General features: G+C 40.0%; 1 protein-coding gene across 2 annotated transcripts in view; it reads right to left on the reverse strand.

The window, feature by feature from the left end:
* LOC107158642 (myomegalin-like) overlaps positions 1-24,594 on the reverse strand; it is a 35,820-nt gene extending 11,226 nt beyond the window's left edge. Inside the window, exons 1-4 of one of the 2 annotated variants that reach the window (XM_048815075.1) lie at positions 24,476-24,594; positions 18,196-18,366; positions 2,038-2,086; positions 1,094-1,261 (exon numbers count right to left, since the gene is read on the reverse strand). The gene's annotated coding sequence lies outside the window, so the exon portion shown is untranslated. Of the gene's footprint in view, positions 1-1,093; positions 1,262-2,037; positions 2,868-18,195; positions 18,367-24,475 lie in introns of those variants that run through there. The other variant, XM_048815076.1, reaches the window with a different exon arrangement.
* Between the last annotated feature and the right edge of the window lie 2,217 nt (positions 24,595-26,811).

Consider the following 26,811-nt stretch of genomic DNA (forward strand, 5'->3'; position numbering starts at 1 on the left):
TAATAATATACTCCATATATACCCATTATATACAATATAACCACCATATATAAACAATGCTTAATATACACATGGGGGGTTCTCTATATTTATCTGATGGACAACTGCTTCTTTGGGCTCTTGACTCTACCTGTGCATTGGAAACTTGCATCTATGATATGTGCGGGCTCACATGTCCACTCAAAGGCCATTGGGCCTTCTCTGTGGAAAACTGAAAGGAGAAGAGCGTTCAGTAACAACCCCAGTTATTCCTTTGCTAATCACTCCTGGAAAACCCATTTCTTATGTGCCTGCCTATTGATACATCTAGTGACCAAGGTACAGTGACAGAGATCATGTGTCCAATGAACATGTGATCATTTGTACATGTGCTTAGGTATTAGATGAGCAGTGCCCAGACAAGAGTCCCTAAAATGAAATCATCCAATTGAAAAATAGGGCTTTGAAGTAACAATGAGTTCACCTTAGTTACTTTTTCTGGAGAGAACATTCTACAGAGATACCAGGGCATGGGAGAAAATGAAGGATTTGTTAATCTTTATCCACAGGCAGAAAATATCATGGAAAAAAATGGCAGACATGATTTTTTTTTAGGGGGGAGGAGTAACGGGGATTGAACTCAGGGACACTCAACCACTTAGCCACATCCCCATCCCTATTCTGTATTTCATTTAGAGACAGGGTCTCAATGAGTTGCTTAGTGTCTGGCTGTTGCTGAGGCTAGCTTTGAACTTGTGATCTTCCTGTCTCAGCCTCCTGAGCCTCTGACATTCAAGGCCTGAGCTACCATGCTCAGCACAGTAGACATAAGTTAAGGGTAGAATCAGTCTGGGAAGTGCTCATGATGTTCTCCCTTGTAACTGCAACCTACATGCAAATATATGACTAGCACAGTAAAGGCCACAGAAAGAAATCTGACCAGGCCATAGGAAAAACAGCAAAGCTTAGACCCACTTGACCTATGCACTTGCCCTGAAACAAAATGGGTCTCCTGGTTCTGAATGCATGTGTCTCAGCCTAGACAGTGGAGTTGGGTGCAGAGAATTTGGGCTTTACCAGAAAGAGAAATTGAATTCATCTAAGTAGTACTCACTGGCTCCATCCACAGCAGAGCTGACTTTAGGCTCATCTGATGGGACGACAGAGCTTCTGAAAAGTTCTTGTGTGTCAGGTGAATCAGGATGACCAGAGGGTAGAAAATATTTTTTTGTCCAGCAGGAGATCATTCTCTTTCTCCTCATGTAGTTCACTGTTGAGAGTGCTGAGACAGGGAAGAATGACAGATAAAATCAAGGTGGTTTAGAAACTACAGCCTCCCAGCTGGTCCTGATTCGAAGCTGATGGGTAGAGTCCCCAAACAGGCGCCTCCCATCAAAAATGATCCAGGAAACCATTTTCATCACATGGACATAGTGTAGGTGCCATGATATGAAAGAGAGAGGGAGAGCCACCAGTATCCAGTGTACTGGCCAGATAACAAGCTCATGAGGAAGGAGGCTTGACTCCACCTATAAGGTACAGAAGGAGTACATAATAAGAAACATAGCTGTGGATGAACCTTGTGCATGACTGATATTGACACACATAGTTGGCAGGCGAATACACCCTGCTATATGAGAGGGCCAGAGAACTTGTGCCTTCTAGAATTTTTTCTATCCATTTTTTTGACATAACACTCATTTCTGCTTTTCTGGCTATGGCATACCTGTCCATGATCTCAGACCATTAGTGTAGAAAGATAGTATGCCTCTAATCCTGATTTTACAACTTATAACGTTAACAACTGATTTCCGTAAAAGCGAGAAATGCCCAAAACTGACTGCGCAGTTCCTCTTAGTCAGACACACTGTACCAGCCCCAGGAGGACAAAAGATAACCTTGCTAAAGGGCTCCATCATACTGGGTTGAGTCAACATCATCACTGCCAACAGCAGTCTTTCTTTACATTTGGTCATGAAATGTGTCTACTTTGCCTTTCAGATCATCCTTAACCCCTTATTTTATCCTTTTTACTACCCTCAGATTATTTGTTGTTACCTGGAATTCAATGAATCTTGATCTTTTTCATTGTTATTTTCATGGTTTTCTGCAAACAATTCAAAAACATCCAGGAGTCATTAAATAGTGCAATTCCATCCATTTCAACTAGAGCCCATGTGGGTTCTCCAGTCATCTTGGCTAGACAGCAATAAGAATCTGCAAGAAATCTTGGAAGTTATTGCAATGTAGGTCAGGAATGAGCAGAAAAAGGAGTCATGGAAAATGGAGTGGGCTAGGGGTGAAGACATAATGACTCTAGACCAGTTTGGGTCTGCTATCTATAGCTCAGATAAAGTTTAGTTGTTGTAATCTTTCTCAACAGTTTTCACAATTTTCCTTTGTATGTCCAAGATAAAATCCAGGGTTGACTTAGTCCTGTTTGCCAAGGAGGGTCCAAGAAGGAGCTATGTGCTAGTGACTTATGAAGCCATGTTCCCAGAAGAAAGAGGCAGTGGAGTCACGGAAGCTGGGAAGAGAAGGCAAAAAAGCCTAGACAGCATGTGATTCCAGGGAAGGTGGCATGTGTCTGAAAAGATGTTCTTCATGGGATTAGGACCCCCATCGAGCTGGGCTTTCCTGTGGCATTTACAGGGAATATCAGGACAGCAGATATAGGAACAGAGCAGATTTCAGAATGCAAACAGGAGATGGAGATGGAAAGGCCTGTCAGGGTGGGAGACCATGAAAAAGAGAGGTAAGACCAGACAGTCTCCATCTGCTGTTGGAACGAACCAATGGTGAAGAGAAATCACAGCAGAAGGAGCTATATCCTCATAGAGAGAGCTAAAATGGGTAAGTGTATCCTGGAGCCACAGAAGCCAACACCACTCTACCCAAAGCTTGAAGTCCTGGGAATCTGCATGCCATTCTCCAATTGCTGAAGACTTGTTTTCTTTTCAGTGTCAGGACACTCATAGTTTCAATGAGAACATGCAGCTCACACTCAGGTGTTTTGACAGCTCAGCCTCCAAGGGCATGACTCACTAGCTTGGGAGGGTTCTTCAACTTAATGCAAGTATCCAACTTCAGCTCTGAAAATAAAACAGGAACTATTATCCTGTGACACACCTATTGACCCAAAAGGGTCACTAAATCAAGAAAGCAGCTTTGCACAAGAAAAAGCAAGATTGTGCAAAATATATACATATATATATATATATATATATATATATATATATATATATATATTCATTTTGTTGATATCTGAGATATCCCATAATGATCAAATTGACAGGAGGCAAGCATGCTTCCAATTTATGAAAATATTCAAGAAATATGGAAGTTATACACACCCATAGCTCCCAGCTATATATGGCAATAATACCATTAGGGATATAGGCAGTGCTTTGAGTAGGGAAGAGATTATAAAAGTTAGGCAAAATCAAAGTAGAAGGAAAACTATATGAAAGTAAAGAACTGGGGAAGATCATCCCTGGAAAATTTTAAATCTTACATATGACTGACTTATTTTATATACAGGCATTATAGATACATCTGATGAACACATAATTAGGAATGCTTACGTGAGGGATATTTGATATTCTGGCCAGTAGAAGTTAGAAATAATTTAGAAACATGAGGAAAAAAATATTCGAAAAGCAGATGTCTTGTTAGACAACAGAATATAATCACACAACTGAGGCTGAAGGCTGAGTCTTGATTAGGATTGTGGGAGCATCCAAGACAGTCCAGCAGAAAGAAAAGATGGTGAACCTCCTCAAGTTATCACATGTGCTTCACGAACTACGCACCAATGACACACACTGAGCCCATTCCAGGGAGTGCTCCACATGAGGGACAGGTGTTTTTTTCTCTTGCATGACCCTCAGAGGTTTGTGCAACGGTGCCCATTTCTTTCAGATGAGTGTGGTACCTGACATGAGAACCATGTCAGGTACCACAGGTTCCAGAAACTGATAATGAGGGAGACACAGAATAAAGATGAACACAACCCAGATTAAGGGGACAAGAGGGACTGAAACTTCAGTCTTCACATTTGAGCAGAATTAGATCCTTATGAGAAGGACACTGATATGGCTATGGAGATAGATGAATAGAGAGGATGGACTCAGTATGGAATCATCAAGGAGACCAATTTGTGCACTTTTCTGTGTGAAGGTGTCACTTTATTTCAAACATAGGAGGAAAGGAGAAAAGTGAGCTGGATAGGTCAGGACACAGAATTGTGGGCCCAGGATTTATACTATTACTGAAAATTGTTCCATATCAAAGGAAAACGTCTTTGTGAGATCATATTTAGCAAATCAACAGAAGTTATCTAAGGATTTGAGATTACATAGTCAAATTTTCATTAAAAATTTTTTAATTTTGTTGAATTGGCACCAGGGAAATTATTTTAACTAATGAAACCACCAAAGAGATGTAAACACCTAAGATATCCCTGTGACTAAGACCAGCCCAGGAACTGAGAGTATATCTAACCCTAAACCCCAGGCTCTGATCACCTCATCATGTCAGAAAATCTCAGCTTTCTGTCTGACCCTGAGACAACACACAGAAGCCCATCATCTCTGCCACCCACAACATTCTGACAACCAACACGTGGACCAGAGCTTATGAATTCCCCTTCCTTGCCTACTTGGGAAGAGCGTCCACTGTTTTCCAGAATCAATGTTGGTTACACAGCTATTGATAGCAGAGGAAAGGCTCCATCACCACAGTTGAACTGGTGACCCAACATTGTCCCCTTACAACTTCTCATCTGTGGATTTACATCCAGGTATGATCTGAGGCTTGCATCTCTGACATGTTGCGGCTCACATTTCAACTCAAAGGCCCTTGGAGACAGGCTTTCTCAGTGATACCTGAAAGGGGAAGAGGGTTCAGTAACTACCCCAGTCCTCTATTTGTTTAGTACCCGCAGAATGCCCATTTCTCATGTCCCTGCCAATTGGGGAAACAATCTAGTGGGACTCAGGCACTGTAACAGAGATCATGAGTGTGATGGATATTTTACCTTTGGTTTCTGTGCCTGGGATGCTAAGAAGGCAAGAATCAATGAATGGGATGGCAAACTGCAAAGCTTCTTCACAGTAAAAAAAAAAAAAAAAACAATCAATAATGTGAAGAGATGGCCTACAGAATGGGAAAAAAATTTTACCACTTGCACAACAGACAACAGCATTCAATCAATCTCCAGGATATATTAAGACCTAAAAAATGAAACTGGAAATCAATGATAAAATAAAAAATAAAAATTTCTCCTTCACCTGGAGACTAAACAATATGCTACTAAATGAACAATGGGTCACAGAAAACACCAAGGAGGAGATTAAAAAATTCTTAGAGTAAATCAGAACATAGACACAACATATGGGAATCTCTGGGACACTACGAAAGCAGTACTAAACGGAAAATTCAATGCATGGAGTTCATTCCTCAAAAGAAGAAAAAGTCAACAAATAAATGACCTCACACTACATCTCAAAGCCCTAGAAAAATAAGAACAAATCTGCAGCAAAAGCAGTAGATGGCTACAAATAATTAAAATTAGAGCTGAAATTATCAAAATTGAAACCAAAAAAACAATTGAAAATATTGACAGAACAAAAAGTTGGTTCTTTGAAAAAATGAAGAAAATTGATAGACCCTTAGCCATGCTAACGAAGAGAAGGAGAGAGAGAATTCAAATTACCAGCATATGTGATAAAAAAGGTAATATCACAACAGACACTACAGAAATACAGAGGATAATTAGAAATTATTTTGAAAACTTATACTCCATTAAAATAGAAAACATTGAAGGCATTGACAAATTTCTTAATGCGTATGATTTGCCCAGATTCAATCAGGAAGATATACATAATTTAAACACACCAATATCAAATAATGAAATAGAAGACACCATCAGAAATTTAACAACCAAGAAAAGCCCAGGACCAGATGAATACACAGGCGAGTTCTACAAGATCAATATATTATAATTTGTTTCAGGAAATTGAAAAAGAGGCAGCACTTCCAAACTCATTCTATGAGGCCAATATCACCCTGATCCCCAAACCAGGCAAAGACACATCAAGGAAAGAAAACTTCAAACCAATATCTCTAATGAACATAGATGCAAAAATTCTCAATAAAATTCTGGCAAATCAAATACAAAAACATATAAAAAAGATTGTGCACCATGATCAAGTGGGATTCATCCCAGGGATGCAAGCAGGTTCAACATATGGAAATCAATAAATGTAATTCATCATATCAATAGACTTAAAGATAAAAATCTTATGATCATCTTGATAGACACAGAACAAGCATTTGAAGAAATACAGCACCCCTTTATGTTCAAAACACTAGAAAAACTAGGGATAACAGGAACATATCTCAATATTATAAAGGCTATCTACGCTAAGCCTCAGGACGACATCATTCTAAATGGAGAAAAATTGAAGGCATTCCTTCTAAAAACTGGAACAAGCCAGGGATGCCCTCTTTTACCACTTCTATTCAACATAGTTCTTGAAACACTGGACACAGCAATGAGACAGACAAAAGAAATTAAATATATATAGGAAAAGAAAAACTTAAATTAGCACTATTTGCTGATGATATGACTCTATACCTAGGAGACCCAAAAAGCTCCACCAGAAAACTTCTAGAACTAGTAAATGAATTCAGCAAAGTAGCAGCATGTAAAATCAACACCCAGAAATCAAAGGCATTTCTGTATATCAGTGACAAATCCTCCAAGAAGGAAATGAGGGAAAAAAAACTACCCCATTTAAAATAACCTCAAAAAAAAAAAATAAGATACTTGGGAATCAACTTAACGATAGAGGTGAAAGATCTCTACGTTGAAAACTACAGAACCCCAAAGAGAGGAATCAAAGAAGATCTTAGAAGGTGGAAAGAACTACCTTGTTCTTGGATAGGCAGAATTAATATTATCAAAATGATCATACTACCAAAAGCACTATACAAATTTAATGCAATTCTGATCAAAATCCCAATGGCATTCCTCGTAGAAATAGAAAAAGCAATCATGAAATTCATCTGGAAAAATAAGAGACCCAGAATAGCTAAAGCAATCCTTAGCAGGAAGAGTGGAGCAGGTAGCATCACTATACCAGACCTTAAACTATACTACGGAGCAACAGTAACAAAAAAGCATGGTATTGGCACCAAAACAGACTGGTAGACCAATGGTACAGAATAGAGGACAGAGAGAATAACCCATAAAATTACAATTATCTTATTTTAGACAAAGATGCCAAAATATGCACTGGAGAAAAGATAGCATTTTCAACAAACAGTGCTGGGAAAACTGGAAATCCATATGCAAAGAAATGAAATTAAACCTTTATCTCTCACCATGGACAAAACTCAACTCAAAGTGAATCAAGTACCTAGAAATTAAACCAGAGATTCTGCATCTAATAGAAGAAAAAGCAGGTCCTAATCTTCATCATGTGAGATTAGGCCCCAACTTCTTTAATAAGAATCCTGTAGTGTAAGAATTAAAAACTAAGAATCAATAAATGTGATGGAATCAAACTAAAAAGTTTCTTATCAGCAAAAGAAACAATCTGTGAGGTAAACTGAGAGCTTACAAACTGGGAGCAAATTTTACCCCTCACACATCAGATAGAGCACTAATCTCTAGGGTATATAAAGAACTCAAAAACTAAACACCAAAAACAAACAAACAAACAAAAAAACAATCAATAAGTGGACCAAGGACCTGAACAGACACTTCTTAGAGGATATACAATCAATCAACAATTACTATGAAAAAATATTCATCATCTCTAGCAATTACAGAAATGCAAATAAAAACAACTCTAAGGAGACAGACCACCTCAACTGGAGGAGGAGGCCAGCCTCCTGCCTGCGCGGTTGGCAGACCACGTGACCCAGAGAAGGGGCCCAGCAACCTGCCTGCGCGGTAGACAGACCACCCCAACTGGAGGAGGGGCCCAGCCGCCCGCCCGTGCGGTCACCTGACCGAAATCTGGACAAACATAAGATTTCCCCACACCCCCCCCACCTCATCAAACACCTTATGAGAAAAACTGATGGAACTCATCTTGGAAAATCCCACCAACCCTTAAAACCCACCAACTGGTGGGCGTGGCAACCAGCTCGGTTCTGCAGCGGATCAGGCACCTGGTTTACATCTCAGAGAACAAGAATAGAGAGGCCACAGGTGGAAGCTCAAGTCCTCTCACACTGACTACCACCACAACCCTGAACCCAGAGACTCAAGCTAGGAATAGACAATGCCACCAACTGGAAGAAAAGAAAACAGAGTTCTGAGAGACTTTTTTTTCTTTCTTTTTTTTCTCTTCTCTCTTTTCATCCATTCATCCAGTCTCCTCTACCCTTCCCTCTCTGGTCCTCGAAACCTCAACATATGTGAAACCAAGAATTGTGCATGAAAAAGGTCTTTAACAACTGAATCAACAGAATAATATAATATAGTGGAATTGAATATGCCCTACCTCCCTCCCCCCCCTTTCCTTTTTTTCTCTTATTTTCTTTTTGCCACTCTCTATTTCTCTTTCTTTCCTTGTTATTTGTTTTTTCTTCTTCTTACTCCCTCTATCCCACTTGCAACCCCCTAAATTTTACTATTTATAAGTAGGGTAATCCTAGAAATACAGATAAGAATTTAAATTTATACATTCTTCCATAAATTACCCATCTATTGGTTAGAGCTTTCCAAAGTTACTAAGTTAGATTAACCCCATACCCTCACTCCTTTCCCCCTAAACATAACATCCTACACCTGAAATTCAGTTTTCTTCAAGCTACCAGAAACGGTATGCCTTTCATGAAACTAATGACTATATTTGTAAATGATAATCGAAACCAACATTTGTAGACATAGAGTCTAACTATAAATGTAGTAATAAGGAAAACGTGTGCTTAGATGATGTACTATTGATACTGGGAACTGTTAACATTGTCTTTCTCCACAAAAGGGAGACATTGCAACTATACAAGAGCAATATAAATATATAGGGGGAAAATCAATAACACAACAGTTTCACAAAGCAGAAAGAAACGCAAGCAGTATGAAAACACAAGGAAAGAAAGGACCACAAGCAATACAGGTCAACTCAACATTAGAAGAGGTAATATCTGCAGCAGATGGAATGTCAGATAAAGAATTCAGGATATATATGCTTCAGATGATCTGGAGTCTCAAGGAAGACACAGGAAGCAATAAATCAAATTAAAAACTCACATGAGAGTACTACCAGCAGAGTAGAACACTTAGAAGATAGAACATCAGACAATGAAGACAAAGTATTTCAACATGAAAAGAAAAGAACATAGACAGCTCAGCAAGACTGTTAAGATACCATGAGCAGAACACCAAGAAATATGGGATAACATAAAGAGACCAAACTTAAGAGTTATTGGGATACAGGAAGGTATAGAGGTCCAAACCAAAGGAATGAGCAATCTATTCAATGAAATAATAAGAGAAAACTTCCCAGACTTGAAGAATGAAACAAAATTCCAAACCCTAGAAGCCTACAGGACGTCGAATGTGCAAAATCATAAGAGATCCACACCAAGACACATTACAATGAAGATGCCCAACATACAGAATAAGGAGAAAATTTTAAAAGCTACAAGAGAAAGGAAGCAGATCACATTTAGGGATAAACCAATCAGGATAACAGCTGATCTTTCAACACAGACTCTGAAAGCTAGAAGATCCTGGAAAACATATTTCAAACGCTGAAAGAAAATGGGTTCCAACCAAGAATCGTGTATCCAGCGAAATTAAGCTTCAGGATGGAAGATGAAATTAAAACCTTCCACGATAAACAAAAGTTAAAGAATTTGCAGCTAGAAAACCAGCTCTTCAAAACATCCTTGGCAAAATATTACAGGAAGAGGAAATGGAAAATAACAATGAAAACCAACAGCGGGAGGTAGTACATTAAAAGGAAAAATAATCAAAGGGGAAAAACAAATCATGTTAAGTAATATAAATAAACAAATATGGCTGGAAGTACGAACCATATCTCAATAGTAACCCTAAATGTTAATGGCTTAAATTCACCAATCAAGAGACACAGGCTAGCAGAATGGATCAAAAAAAATATCGAACAATATGCTGCCTACAGGAGACGCATTTGATAGGAAAAGACATACAGGTGAAAGGTTGGGAAAAATCATATCACTCATATGGACCTAAGAAACAAGCAGGAGTGTCCATACTCATACCAAATAAAATAGACTTCAAGCCAAAGTTAATCAAAAGGGATAAAGAAGGACACTACATACTGCTGAAGGGAACCATACACCAACAAGACAACAAACATAAATATATATGCCCCAAACAATGGTGCAGCTATGTTCATCAAACAAACGCTTCTCAAGTTCAAGAGTCAAATAGACCACAATACAATAATTATGGGAGACTTCAACACACCTCTCTCACCACTAGACAGATCTTCCAAACAAAAGTTGAATAAAGAAACTATAGAACACAATAATACAATTAATAACCTAGACTTAATTGACATATATAGAATATGCCACCCAACATCAAGCAGTTACACTTTTTTCTCAGCAGCACATGGATTCTTCTCAAAAATAGACCATATATTATGTCACAGGGCAACTCTCAGAAATTATAAAGGAGTAGAGATAATACCATGCATCCTATCTGATCATAATGGAATAAAACTGGAAATCAATGATAAAAGAAGGAAGGAAAAATCCTGCATCACTTGGAGAATGAACAATACATTACTGAATGATCAATGGGTTACAGAAGACATCAAGGAGGAAATAAAAAAATTCTTAGAGATAAATGAACACAGACACAACATATCGGAATCTATGGGACACAATGAAAGCAGTTCTAAGAGGAAAATTCATTGCTTGGAGTTCATTCCTTAAAAAAAGAAAAAACCAACAAATAAATGATCTCACACTTCATCTCAAAACCCTAGAAAATAAAGAGCAAAACCACAGCATAAGTAGTAGAAGGCAAGAAATAATTAAAATCAGAGCTGAAATCAATAAAATCGAAACAAAAGAAACAATTGAAAAAATTGACAAAACTAAAAGTTGGATCTTTGAAAAAATAAATAAGATCGACAGACCCTTAGCCATGCTAATGAAGAGAAGAAGAGAGAGAACTCAAATTACTAGCATACAGGATGAAAAAGGCAATATCACAACAGACACTACAGAAATACAGAAGATAAATAGAAATTATTTTGAATCCTTATACCCCAATAAAATAGAAGATAGTGAAGGCATTGATAAATTTCTTAAGTCATATGATCTGCCCAGATTGAGTCAGGAGGATATACACAACCTAAACATACCAATATCAATTGAGGAAATAGAAGAAGCCATCAAAAACTACCAACTAAGAAAAGCCCAGGACTGGATGGGTATACACCAGAGTTTTACAAAACCTTTAAAGAAGAACTAATACCAATACTTTTCAAGCTATTTCGGGAAATAGAAAAAGAGGGAGAACTTCCAAATTCATTCTATGAGGCCAACATCACCCTGATTCCTAAACCAGACAAAGACACCTCAAAGAAAGAAAACTACAGACCAATATCTCTAATGAACATAGACACAAAAATCCTCAATAAAATATGGCAAATCGGATACAGAAACATTTCAAAAAGATCGTGCATCATGAGCAAGTAGGATTCATCCCTGGGATGCAAGACTGGTTCAATATACAGAAATCAATAAATGTTATTCACCACATCAATGGACTTAAAGATAAGAACCATAAGATCATCTCGATAGATGCAGAAAAAGCATTCGACAAAGTACAGCATCCCTTTATGTTCAAAACACTAGAAAAACTAGGGATAATAGGCACATACCTCAATATCATAAAAGCTACCTATGCTAAGCCTCAGGCTAGCATCATACTGAATGGAGAAAAATTGAAGGCATGCCCTCTAAAATCTGGAACAAGACAAGGATGCCCTCTCTCACCACTTCTGTTCAACATAGTTCTCGAAACACTGGCCAGAGCAATTAGACAGACAAAAGAAATTAAAGGCATAAAAATAGGAAAAGAAAAACTTAAATTATCACTATTTTCGGCTGACATGATTCTATACCTAGTAGACCCAAAAGGGTCTACAAAGAAACTACTAGGGCTAATAAATGAATTCAGCAAAGTGGCAGGATATAAAATCAAGACGCATAAATCAAAGGCATTCCTGTATATCAGCGACAAATCTTCTGAAGTGGAAATGAGGACAACCACCCAATTCACAATATCCTCAAAAAAAATAAAATACTTGGGAATCAACCTAACAAAAGAGGTGAAAGATTTATACAATGAAAACTACAGAACCCTAAAGAGAGAAATAGAAGAAGATCTTAGAAGATGGAAAAATATACCCTGTCATTGGATAGGCAGAACTAAAATCATCAAAATGGCAATATTACCCAAAGTTCTCTATAGGTTTAATGCAATGCCAATCAAAATCCCAACGGCATTTCTTGTAGAAATAGACAAAGCAATCATGAAATTCATATGGAAAAATAAAAGACCCAGAATAGCAAAAGAAATTCTAAGCAGTAAGTGTGAATCAGGCGGTATAGCAATACCAGACTTTAAACTATACTACAAAGCAATAGTAACAAAAACAGCATGGTACTGGTACCAGAACAGGTGGGTGGACCAATGGTACAGAATAGAGGTCACAGATACCAATCCACAAAATTACAACTTTCTTATATTTGATAAAGGGGCTAAAAGCATGCAATGGAGGAAAGATAGCATCTTCAACAAATGGTGCTGGGAAAACTGGAAATCCATATGCAACAAAATGAAACTGAATCCCTTTCTCTCACCATGCACAAAAGTTAACTCAAAATGGATCGAGGAGCTTGATATCAAAGCAGAGACTCTGTGTCTGATAGAAGAAAAACTTGGCTCCGATCTACATATTGTGGGGTAGGGCTCCAAATTCCTTAATAGGACACCTATAGCACAAGAGTTAATAACAAGAATCAACAAATGGGACTTACTCAAACTAAAAAGTTTTTTCTCAGCAAGAGAAACAATAAGAGAGGTAAATAGGGAGCCTACATCCTGGGAACAAATTTTTACCCCTCACACTTCAGATAGAGCCCTAATATCCAGAGTATACAAAGAACTCAAAAAATTAAACAATAAGATAACAAATAACCCAATCAACAAATGGGCCAAGGACCTGAACAGACACTTTTCAGAGGAGGACATACAATCAATCAACAAGTACATGAAAAAAATGCTCACCATCTCTAGCAGTCAGAGAAATGCAAATCAAAACCACCCTAAGACACCATCTCACTCCAGTAAGATTGGCAGCCATTATGAAGTCAAACAACAACAAGTGCTGGTGAGGATGTGGGGAAAAGGGTACTCTTGTACATTGCTGGTGGGACTGCAAATTGGTGCGGCCAATTTGGAAAGCAGTATGGAGATTCCTGGGAAAGCTGGGAATGGAACCACCATTGGACCCAACTAGTCCAATTCTCGGACTATTCCCTGAAGACCTTAAAAAGAGCGTACTATAGGGATACTGCTACATCGTGTTCATAGCAGCACAGTTCACAATAGCTATACTGTGGAACCAACCTAGATGCCCTTCAATAGATGAATGGATTAAAAATTGTGGCATTTATACACAATGGAGTATTACTCTGCACTAAAAAATGACAAAATCATGGAATTTGCAGGGAAACGGATATCATTAGAGCAGATTATGCTAAGTGAAGCTAGCCAATCCCTAAAAAGCAAATGCCAAATGTCTTCTTTGATATAAGGAGAACAACTAAGAGCAGAGCAGGGAGGAAGAGCATGAGAAGAAGATTAACATTAAACAGGGACAAGAGGTGGGAGGGAAAGGTAGAGAGAAGGGAAATTGCCTGGAAATGGAAGGAGACCCTCATTGTTATACAAAATTACATATAAGAGGAAGTGAGGGGAAAAGGAAAAAAAACAAGGGGGAGAAATGAATTACAGTAGATGGGGTAGAGAGAGAAGATGGGAGGGGAGGGGAAGGGAGGGGAGGGGAGGGAATATAGTAGAGGACAGGAAAGGCAACAGAACACAACAGACACTAGTATGGCAATATGTAAAAATGTGGATGTGTAACCGATGTGATTCTACAATCTGTATTTGGGGTAAAAATGGGAGTTCATAACCCACTTGAGTCTAATGTATGAAATATGATATGTCAAGAGTTTTATAATGTTTTGAACAACCAATAAAAATTAAAAAAAGAAAAAAATATAAAGAAAACAAAAATGAGTTCCAGGTTATTTTTCCAGTATTATTAAACTCAGTCACTTTTTGTAGAGTGCATATTCTATTGAAACTCAAGGATATGGTTTAAATAAAAAGAATGATTGATCTCTATCCAAAGGGAGGAAAGATCATGGAAAGAGACGGTGCCTCAGAATCTGGGATAACATGGAAAGGGGTGTCGAGTGGCTGCATAACATTTCTAGTTATGGGACCTTCTCTGGATTTTGGAAGCCTATGACTCCTTGTGGCCTATGTACCACCCACCATCCATACACATGTACAGTCTATCGTCACCTGGAGGCTGTTAGCAGCTGTAACCAGTGCAGCAGGGGAGCTGGCTCCTTATTGTAACTACAGGGGCCACATGTGCTACAGAATCTCAATGTATAGAACCGTGAAGAGATATCGAGTCCATAATCCTTATATTTTCCACACCCTACAGTGGAGTCTTGGACATTCCTCCTGATAAAAATGAGTTCTATGTGCCTAGGGAAATGAATAGATGTCCTCAGAAATTGAGCTGACTGAACGTTTCCAGCAGCCTCATGTCAACCCAGGTCAGGCTCAGGAAGGAGTGGGAGCAACAGGGCCTGCTGCCTACTGCTGTGTTCTCCACACTCTCTCCTTGAAAATTTCTCATTCTCACCACAGTCTGCTTCAGTTTTCTCAAAATTTCTTCCGTGTTACTGTTTGGCTCCATTACCCTGAGAGCACACCACATCAGACTCTCATCACTGGTGTCCAGATTCTTCCACTCTCCTCCTCAATACCTTCTCTGGTTGTGAAGTTCCCCAAAGATCAACTGTCTCGTCAGGTTTACTTTTCTTAAGCTACAGCTGCACAGTGTTACCCCCACTGGCCTCAAACTCCTGGCCAAGAGAGAACCTGCTGCTGGGACCACTTGTGTGTGCTGCTGAGCCCAGCCCCACTAGCCTTCTCACTCAATGTCCTGCTCTTACCATGTTCCCACTCTGCCTGTGAAAACTGTATTCCTACATCCCCCTGAATAATTCCACGCTATCCTTCCTTGTCTAGCTGTCTCCTCCCTGACTCTCTCTCTGCTTCACTTGTCTTCCAGCATTCAGGTCTTTGTCAACAGGTGCTCATCTCTGCCTACCATGTACTGTGTGTCCCCAAGTCTCAGTTTATGCATCATTAATCATCTATCACTTAAGACACTCAGTAAGATACGTGATAGACCCTCTTGACCTGAAGGGGAAAATACCTTAAACCAATATACCTATTTGTGAAAGTAATAGTCAAGCAGAGAAAAAAAGGAGCTTAGAATTGGAAGGATTGAAAATGGCCACTGACACAAGAATCTCTTCATGGACTCTTGGCAACTTGGACAGTTTCTTCACAAATGCCTTGTACGGTATGTTACTAGCAGCCACTCTGTCATTACATAATTTGGGTAGGAAGGAAAACTCCCTTTATATATCCAATCCCTGACATCCTGGTCCATTCCTTTTCATGAAATCCTATTTAGTCTCATAATATCAAAAACAAATCTCCTCCCCTTCAATCTACTTCCTTCAGTTCTTTGAGGCTGGATCCCTCAATCAGTATTGTGTATAATTTCTGTTTCCAGCCCCTCCTTCATTTAGTGTCTATTATGAAAAGTGGACAAATCTATAAAGTCCCTTGGGAAAGTCTTGCCTTCCCACAAGGATATTCCATTTAAACTACCTTGAACTCAGACTGAAGGACTTTGGGGCAGTTTAGTCTCAAGGGGTCTTAAATTCAATGCGGACTCACTCTCTCTACCACTCCCGTGAATGACTATAGAGCCATGTCTACCCTCATCTGCACTGAATATTTTAAATTGGGTTAGAATTGTGTCATGTTTTCTGTTGCCTGCTTTTAGTAGGGAGGAACTCTGCTGACATTTTTCAAGGTTCACACTTGGAGATCCTCTGCCATTGTAGGAGATATTGGAGCCACGTGTCAAACTCTAAAGTATTGTTACATGGTATTACTTGGCAAGGTGGGAAAGTCCTCAACAAAATATCAAGTTGTAGCTTAGTTTTACTCATGCTGTTTATGCAGGGATTTCTGTATACACAGGTCTGAGAGAGTGAGAGGAACCACTACTGTAGTCATGGCTGTGTCCTGCTCACAGTATTCACATTAGGGTTAGTGAATCTACACAGGATGAATATTTGTGCAATTAGGATGCTCCTTTTCTTCATCTCAGACTCATGTATAAAGGTGAATGTTTCCAGTTCCATTTGGAGGGAATGGATGAGGCACTGGTTCTTCCCATGGACACAGTACACTGATTGGTTAATAGCTCAGCAACCCATGCCAGAGGCCTTATGAGTTCTTTGTTCCAGAGAAGCAATATTTCTGTTACTGTTTGAAATAATCTCAAAAACATTTAGAACAAAAAGAATCAGGAATGTAAACACCTAACCCAGCCTATTCCTTGAAAGATCAGGCTGCACAGCAGTAGAAACACGTTAGCTGAGGAATTAGACAGACATGGGCCCTATGTTTCCACCAGACTCTAGTGGAGATTTTTGGGCAGGTTAAGTGACCTTGCTGAGTCTCAAGTGTCGTCACCACTATGGTAGAGACACCAGCAACTACTGGATAGTTTCTCTTGAGGATTTAATGGAGTAGACTGTACACACAGCTTACTTGGCAGTACCACAGTTCACAACATGTATTTTATTTCTGTTTCTGAAATGCTATAAGACTGAGAATAAATCTTTGCATTACTGCACCTCAATGAAAATGGGAAAAAGAAAGAAGATGGTCACACCATGAAGGCACTTACTGAAGCAAGAGTTGGAAAATAAGTTTTCTCAGTTAATTTTTCTATAAAACATTCTGATATAGTGAAACATCACAGACTTCTGCTTTTCCTACAAATTGACCAATGAGTAAAGAGTCCCAAGAATTTCAAAGGTTTACCTGAGGAAAAGTTAAACTCCACCTTGAGTGAGAGGAAAGAAGAATTCATTTTTTTTCTCTACATACTCTATGAAGGGCTCACAGGGCTCTTGTTCAATAAGAGTGACATTTCTGGAAATTAGGAAGAAAAAATGCTCTGTGCTGTCTGAATAACTGGGTCAAGTTCCTTATCATGTACACTGACCATTGACAATTTACATGAGAACATAACTCTCAGACTTAACATATGATTCAACATATAATCTCTGGAGGGAAAAAAAAAAAAACACTTGTGCTCCTTAGGGTTGAAAACTGCAGCAATCTCCAGAGAAACACAAATGGGAATGATTAACTGAAGGAAAGCCTTCTCAGAGGAAGTCGATAAACTAAGTCGGGACTCAAGAACTATAAGTGATTTCACAATGATTTTATAAATCTTCTGTCACATGCAAAGAAGAGAGGAAAGCATTGGTCAACAAATGCAATTTGCAAGGACAATGCAGAAGGAATGATATGACCCCTTTAAAGACTGAGGTCTGGGGCTTGGGGTCGTGAATCACCAGCAAAAGTGCTCGCCTAGCATGTGCGAGGGCTTGGTTCAATCATCAGCACTATATATAAATAAAGGTATTCTAACTACAACTAAAAAATAAATATTAAACAAACAAAAAAAGACTGAGGTCTGACCAATCCCTGTTGGAACAGGCTGTAGTAATGTCTGTGAGGTGCTTATAATCCCCTCCTCCTGACTCCAGTCTACCTGCAAATCTATAGCTGGCACACTACAGACCAGGAAAAAAAAAACCCTGATCAGGCAAGGAAAATAACAAAGCCCCAGATCCACCTGACCTCTGCACCTACTCTGAAACAAAATGGGTCGCCTGGCTCTGTATGCATATGTCTTAGCCTAGACAGTGGAGTTGCGTGCACAGAATTTGGGCTTTACCAGGGAGAGAAATTGAATTCATTTAAATTATGATAGGAATACTCACTGGCTCGATCCATAGCTCAGCTGACTTTAGGCCCATCTGATGGTAACACAGAGCTTCTGAGTTCTTGTGTGTGATGAATTAGGATGACCAGAGGGTAGAAAATACTTTTCGTCCAGCAGGAGGTCATTCTCTTCCTCTTCCTGCAGTTCACTGTTGAGACTGCTGAGACAGCTGAGGTAGAGAAGAATAAAAGATGAAATCACAGTGGTTTAGAAGTTACAGCCTCCCAGCTGGTCCTGATTCAAAGCTGAAGGGTGGAGACCCAAACAGGTGCCTCCCTTCAAAAATGATCCAGAAAACTATTTTCATCTCATGGATATAGTTTAGGTGCCACTGTACGAGAGAGAGACCGAGAGCCACCAGTGCCCAGTGTACTGGCCAGATAACAAGCTCATGAGGAAGGAGGCTGAACTCTACCTATAAGGTACAGCCACAGAAGGATCACACAATGAGAAGCAGAACAGGAGTCGACCTTGTGCATAAAACATGGTGAATTTTAGACACAATTGTCTGATCAATAGTCTCCTGAATTGAAGAGTCTCAGAGACATTTTGCCTTCTTTGCACATCCATATTATGACATGATATCATCTTTATTCTATCTACTTTTCTTGCTATGGCATACCTGTCCATGAGCCCAGGCTAACAGTATAGAAATGATTTTTGGGTCTCATCCTGAGTTTACCCTTTACCAAGGGAATATATGATGATTTTAAGAGCTAGAAGTACCCAAGGCTGCTCAGTTCTCCATTAACAGACTCACTCTTACAATACCATAAAGAAAACAGAGAACTTTGTTAAAGGCTTCCATCATCTTGGGTTGAATCAACAACTTCACTGCACTCAGCATTCCTGCTATGCCTTTAAGAAACCTGTGACTACCCTTCCAGTTACTGTCCCCTTCAATTCGATTATGAATGCCACATACAGAGTCCTCCACATGACTCTGCATTATGTGACCAAGAGAAAACTGTCCTCAGAACAGTTTGTTTCCCACCTATAATCCACATTGCACTTTAGGGTTTGTAATCATTGGGGCTCTTGTCAGATTTAAATTTTTATTTTGTATAAAAGTTAAAGGTTGACTGAAGAAAAGGATTACACGTTGAACTACTCTTGTTCTAATAGATAGGTCCTAGAAAAGTGTCCATGTGCCAATGATTTATGAAGACCATGCCTCCCAGAAGAAAGAGGCAGTGGAGCTGAGAGAGCTGGGAAGAGAAGGCAATGTCCAACAGGAAATAGGAAATAAAGACCGGTTTAAGCAAAATAAACCAGTGACAGGAACAGATGGTTTTTACCCTGGCAGCTATTTTGTCCGTTTATGAGTTCCTTTTTGTCAGATAATTACCCTCCCCTGAAGATTCCCTGGGGGCCAGTGATTCGAGTGATGCCTTTTCTTCATCATGATGCTCTTCACTATTTCCTACAACCAAATTTATAAAAGCCCCTTTAGATATTAGGCAGTTCTACCTCATCTGTTAAAAACACAGTGGCCTATCATGGCACATAGAAATTAACAGTATGAATTTAGAAAGGGTTCATGCATTTCTTTAAACAAATAGCCTGCCCAGGTATCCATGAATCAAAGTGGCCACCATGAAATGAACCTCCTTAGCGGCAGAATGCTATTTGTTTAACTGGGCAAAGGGAAAAATGTTTTTTTTCTCCCCGCATCAACAGAAACTGGAGACAACCGGTGAACACTGGGAAACTCCAGCTGTAGCTACCTCCTGCCACAGGGCTGCTTCCCAGGCTCAGTGATTTACCCCCCAATATGACTTTATAGAAAACCTACTCATTCCTCTTCAGGGAAGAAAGACAACCCTGTCCCATGACACTCCATACATCTGGAATTTCACAGGACGCTCGATCCCTGATTCTATTACTTAACCAGGGAAAAGTCTCTCCATGTCACCTCTTAAGTATTCCAGTGTAACCTACATCCTAGCCCCAGATTCTACTATTCATCTCTCTAAACCAAACCCTGGGAGTGCCTTTATTCTTTAGAAAGTTACACTCATAAACATTCCCTGTTTGAATGCTATAGCTATCATGCCATATGCATTTTAAATACTATTTTTGAGAAGAGAACACATAAACCAGAAAGGATAAATCACCTGTTGGCCCACAACGGATATCTGAAAAGTTTCCTTAGGCCTGACTCTTTTTTCTTTTCTTTTTATATTTTTTATTCTTTTTTTAAAAATTTATTTATATATGACAGTAGAATGCATTATAATTCTTATTACATATATAGAGCACAATTTTTCATATCTCTGGTTGAATACATAGTATATTCACAGCAATTTGTGTCTTCATACCTGTACTTTGAAAGTAATGATCATCACATTCAACCATCATTAATTACCCCATGCCCCCTCCCTTCCCCTCCCACCCCTCTGCCCGATCTAGAGTTCGTTTATTCCTCCCATGTTCCCTCCCCCTATCCCACTATGAGTCAGCCTCCTTATATCAAAGAAAACATTTGGCATTTGGCTAACTTCACTTAGCATTATCTTTCTAACTCCATCCATGTACCTGCAAATGCCATGATTTTATTCTGTATGATTTATGAAGTATGTGAGAGGAGGTCTGAATTTAACCCTGCCTTTAGACCATACATGTGAAGGTGGATGGGACCTGGGTACAGGAAATCCTGAGACTGATTCATTCGGAGTAACTCTATAAGTACCAAAAGGAAAACATACAAACTTATGTGGGCAATAGCATTGTTATTTGGGTGAGTGGAAATGGTAAAAATCAGCAGTTTGTGTGTATCTCTGTCATGGATGTGGCCACGCATCTCTTTGTCCTTCCACCTGGGTTGAGCTTAGAGACAAAGTGCTGTGCCAGCCTACTCCCATCAGCCACTTGCTCTCAGAGGACCTGCTCCAGGTGACTGTCAGAGTCTTTCTTGGTGAGGAAGTCCTTGAGATGCTGACTGAGGGAGGAGGAGGCATTTCTCCCTTCCAGTGATTGCTGGGTAACGGGGTGCCAGCTCTCAAGCCTGAGCATGACTTAGAACAAACAATTTCCTGATGCAGGAACAAGGGAACACATCAGAATGCATACTCTATTGATAAGTGATAAGGATTTGAGGGAGGTGTTTCTGAAGGTATCATGGGGAGTCCTTGAGTGCAATTCTGACTCATTTAATGCCAAAAGTCCATGAGCATTTATAGTTTACTATTTTAGTAAGTTAAGAAATTAATAAGTTTTGGCATTTAATACAGGAATATTGAAGAAAGCAAGCAAAGTCCTTTGAAAACACACTTTGAAATTGTGTGTGATAGGTACATAAATACAGCAGACCAATTTTCCCCTGGATATAGAGGGAAGATGCCGCAGTCCGGCTGCAGCAAACTAACCGGGGGGGTGACGAACAACTTGTGTAGATTGATACAGCAGGAGTGGAAGCCGTTTATTGCAGGACAGGAGCAGTATTTATACATTCCACACAGCTTATCTAATTAGCATAAACTAGATACATCAGTCAACCAATAAGGAATCTCCACACTTAATGGCTCACTTTTGTTACTTCTCAAACCACTCCCTCTGGCATTTTGCCAGGCACCATCCAGACTTGTTTACGAACTTTAACATTCCCCTGGCAAAATGCCAGGTGTTATTTTGACTTGTTTACAGACTCTAACATTTCCCCCTTTTGTTTAATTTAAATAACGACCATAGTGGTTTTTACAGAAACACCATAAATAACCTGTTACAAACAGAAAGGGAGGATACAAAATGTCACAATACCAAGCTAATTGATGGCTCCATGCAAGAAGCCCTTGGAAAAATTATACCAGCAATGACACCGTTTGTAAAGATACCGAGTTACAATTTGTTGTAGATTACAGTTTGTTGTCTCAGTCCAGGTAAAGCAGTGTCTCAATAGATTAACTCACAGTCCCGGTAAATCACAGTCCAGGTAAGTTCTGCAGGCAGCTAGCTTAAATCACAGTCCAGGTAAGTTCTGCAGGCAGCTAGCTTGATCCGAAGTCTCGTCCGGTTTTCAGCAACACTGGAAATTCTTCTACCCTCATCCTCATCGGCACTGGGACGAAGGCAGGAATTCCGACAATGCTGGCTAAAGAAAATCTTGTAGCATTCCACTAAGAAAACAACCTTCTGAACAATTTAGTACATTATCTCAAGGTTTTTTTACATTTGAAATAAGCCTTAATAGTGTTCATTACTCATTAGCTTCCAGGTGGGGGAGAACCACTGTAGTTTAGTTATTGGCATTGAAAATGACCAAACATCAGGGACACCAGTAGCGTCTTCTGCTGGCTGTAGTGCCTGGGCAGCCCCAGATGGCCCTGGGGAGAGTCCCGGTCTCAAACTGCCTCCGGGCACAGGGAGCAAGAGCCTGCGAGACTGTGCCTCCAGGTCAGGCTTGGATTTGGGCTCTTGCAGTGGCATCCTGCTCCCCAGGCAGGGGGCAGGGAAGAGCCGGTTGCCGCCTCTTGGAAAGCCCTTGCTGCGCCAAGACCAGCTCGCGCACGTGGCAGCTGCCGCCTCGCTGATTGATGCACCCTCCGGTAATGAAAAGTATTTAGTAATAGCCTTTTGCTGCAACTTTTTTCCTGATAATCCTTCTTCTTCTGAACTTTCTTTTTCTTTCTGACTAGAGTTCCTGGGCTCTTATCAACACATGCCCTAACTATTCTTGGTTCCACTGGGGTGCCTTCTTCCCTTAGTAATTTACTTCTCACCCCTTCCATATTTTCATCACAAAGACAGTACAACATTTCAAGACAAAACAAGACACAAACATACTGTATCAATCTTCTCCATTTTCTTGAAATGGCCATTTTTCCTCTCACCCTATCTGCCTAGGGATGAGCAGATTTGCTCCCGTCCTATCTATGGACGGGCAGTTTTTTTTTTCGTCACTTACCCCCGAGTGTCCCGGGGCTCCCCGAACGGGCCACCATCTGTCGAAGGCCGGCTGCAGGAAGATGATATACAATCAACATATCACATTAGTTAGCTTAGCACCCCTGGATGACCAGAATTACCTGGGGGCATTTGGCTCTTGTCCTTCATCCTTACTATCTTGTTTGTTTTCTGCCAATAAAACAAGAGTAGACCAGTCACATTACACCACTCCTGCTTTACCCATTGCAAACACAAGCATATAGATGTTCTCTGGGTACACTGGGATAGCCTAAGAAGATTACTGAAGGAGAACCTAAACGTACCTACATACCCTTGCACTTATGAGAAAAACTGGCCTTGTTTGGGGACCAAATGAGTAGGCAGTCCTGATAAATTATTGACCCAGATCCACTGTCTGAACTCTGGCAAAAAGTCAAGCATGCACTTTCCCCCCCATAGATCCTGGTAAAAGTGCCTAGCTGCCTTCTAAAACACATGGGTAACTTGCCTCAGCAGACACTTTGCTTGATGTTGGTTCAGATTAGAAAAGACACTGAAAGTAGATTTAGATGGAATATGCAAAGTCACACAAGGGAAAAAATTTTGATGCTCCACGGACACAGGATGCGTGGCCACTCAGAGATTTTTCAGGTGACAGGGTGAAGCCTTCCTTTCAGGGAAAATGCCATACATGGACATGAGAATTTGGGACAGGAGCTTAGAGCCAAGCAAACATGGTACCATCTCAAAAAATATAATCAATTTTGTTGTCCTTCTTGGATAGCTACAAATGCTCAAAAAACACTGTTGAGAATCGACATTTAACAAGACAAGTAGAGGAGAGATAAGAGGACTCATTGCAAAAGAATTTTCTCAATAGATGATGAGGCATATGCATGTTGAAGAACTATCTGTTTCTTTGGATACATTCACACTCCTCACCCCTGCCCACAATGTCCCATAACTTGCATTTGCCAGTGAGTGCCAGGTGGGACAGGTGGGGCTAAAAGTAGGAAGAGTGCAAGCTACCTGACCCAACCAATGCCTGTGCTTCAGACCTGATCCTAGTGTTTGCCTCAAACCAATGAGTAACCATGGGACCTGCCTGCAGGGAGATCTCTCTACCTACCTACAGGGCTGAAGTTAAATAATAGGGAACCTATCTGGGAAGCCACCAGGAGCCACCTTTTTCTTTTTAATTTTTTTTTTAACAGTTGTAGACAGATAGCTTTATTTATTTATTTATTTATTTATTTATTTACTTTATGCCTTTGTTTACTTTTTTAAAGCAGCATTAAGGACTGAACCCAGTGCCTTATACATGCCAAGCAAGCACTCTTTCACTGAGCTACAGCCCCAGTCCACTGCCTTTTTCTTGTATACTGTGTACTCACTGGCCATATCCAGAGTATAGTAAAACACATGTTCCTCAGAGAGGGAGGCTGGAGTCTTGGGAGGCCTGCGGAGGTGAGACAAGTCATGAGAGCTAGAATGAGCCAAAAATACCTCATTCAATGAGTCCATCAGCACTTCATGCATGTCCTCCTCCACTTGCAGCTCCATGCTGAGACCTGTATGTAAGGAGAGCAGAATGCTAAAATATGAAAGACTGGACTTCACAACTACTCACCTGGTCTTGATTAAAACCTTTGAAAAAAATCTTCAGAAGGCAGAGTGGTTATCCCTACAAAGTGGAGGAACAAATCAAACCCCTTTGATTATAGAGTGTGACTTTCGTGGGAGTTTAAGAAGGAGGGCAGAGTGTGAGAGAGGGCTTCAGGTGCTCAGTTGACTGGTGAGGTAACATTGCTGATGAGGAAGGAGACTCATCTTTCCCTGTGTGGTTTAGGCATGTCATACCAAATGACAGCCATAACAGATGGTACAACCCCAGTGTCTTTTGGTCCATGTTCCTTGAATGGTTCTGGTAAATCAAAGTTCCTGAGGCATTATTGATTCCAAAAGATGTTGGGCATTCAGGCCTTGTTCTTTAATATTTTGAATTAATATGATTTTGGTTTGGTTTGGTCACATTTCTTGCTATGGAATTCAACAAAGCCAAACCCACAAAATTGATGTGTGTTTTCTCCTAACTACCTTGAACAAGAGTGCGCAGTGGTTCATTGTGAATGAAGGAAATCTGACTTTAAGTTTAACACCATGGGAAAGACTGTCTCTAGGTTACTACACATAAAAACTAAAGGAAGATAGAAACCAAGAAAAGAACCACCAGGGGAAAACAATGGATCCCCCTCCTGGTTATCAGAATGGATGAAATGAGGACATTCCACGCTTTTGCTCTTCCTTGGGACCTGCGATCTCAAGATGTCACCATTACATTCATTATCTATGATTTTCACATTTACTTGGAGTCCACTGTCTCTTTTGCTTCAGATTGCCTTGAGTTTCTGCAAATATATTCATACAGAAACAATCCCAACAAAAGCTTAATCTACTGCCTTATTATCAACCTTGTACCAATTTATTCATAGGGTGAGTGTATTCTTTATGTGATGAAAGGAAACTCTGAGGAAGACACTCAAGGAACTCTTGGGTTGTATCTTCTGAGAATGGAAAGGTATTCCTTTCCTTAGTCACTGGTCAGATATCTTTTATTTGGTCAATTAATAGCATCATATTCTATTTTCTAAATCTTGTGATCGGTTAAATCTATTCATTATCCCAGTGATCAAGAACACAAACTTGAAGACTGGCTTCTAGAAAACTTTTGTGAAGACTCAGACCTTGTTCCAGAAGCTGGTGCTTCTTGGTAGATTTGAGATTATATATGGGGACTAAAATGATGTGTGGGTTCTACAGACCTTCCAATAAGGAAAGATCTTTCGTGCAACTGAGACAGCAGGATAATTTCTATTAAAGGGAGTGGAGTGTGTCAGGGTCCAGTCCAGGCCTTCTGGAATGATTCTAACACATTCATGAGGATCCATACAAACAATAGCTCCCATGATGCAATCAAGAGTATTAACCTATTTGTACACTCACCAATTCTCAAAGTAGACTTACTTTATTGTTCAGGATCAAAAATTAGCAAGAACATTATAGGAGAGATCAACTGTTACAGCTTGGAGGAAAGAGACAATGCAGATCTCTGCTCCACACATGCATAAGTGGTGCTTGTAGGGCTGTTGCAGTCTCTACAACCACTCCACTCTGGTTATTCCTGTGTTCATCATCCTGAATTTTCACTGAGCTGCCTAGAAATAATGACTGATACAAGTATAATACTCTTTTAATGGACTACTCCAAAGCTCCAGAGAAAAGACTTCATACTCACCCAACAGTCAACACTGCAGCAGGGAGGTTGTTGGATATCAGGCAATTCATAGTAACTGGAGGATGTCTTATGGCCCTCATCAATGAGTCCTTCAGGGCTTCTTCCACTTCCTCCTTTTCCTCCTGTCCCTCTTTTCCAACCTGGTGTGATGAAGTGTATGATTAAACCGAGAAAGTTTGGATGCAAGAGTCCCAGGTGGTCCTGAAAGAGGTTTCAGGGAATGGTCACAGAAGGTTAGGGGAACTACCTTCTAAGAGAAAGAAACTGGTCCACCTAGGATAATGGCAGAGTGCTGGGGCTTTCATGGCAGGACATAAAAGAAGATGCACTGACTAGAAAATGAGCTGAAGATGATGGATTCCCAATGCTCCCTGTTTGATATAAGCAAGGCCCACAGCACTCACAGAGAACACACCAGTGGCTCAAACTTTTCTA

The sequence above is a fragment of the Marmota marmota genome, unplaced genomic scaffold, assembly GCF_001458135.2.
Source record: "Marmota marmota marmota unplaced genomic scaffold, marMar, whole genome shotgun sequence".
NCBI classification, from domain to species: domain Eukaryota; kingdom Metazoa; phylum Chordata; class Mammalia; order Rodentia; family Sciuridae; genus Marmota; species Marmota marmota.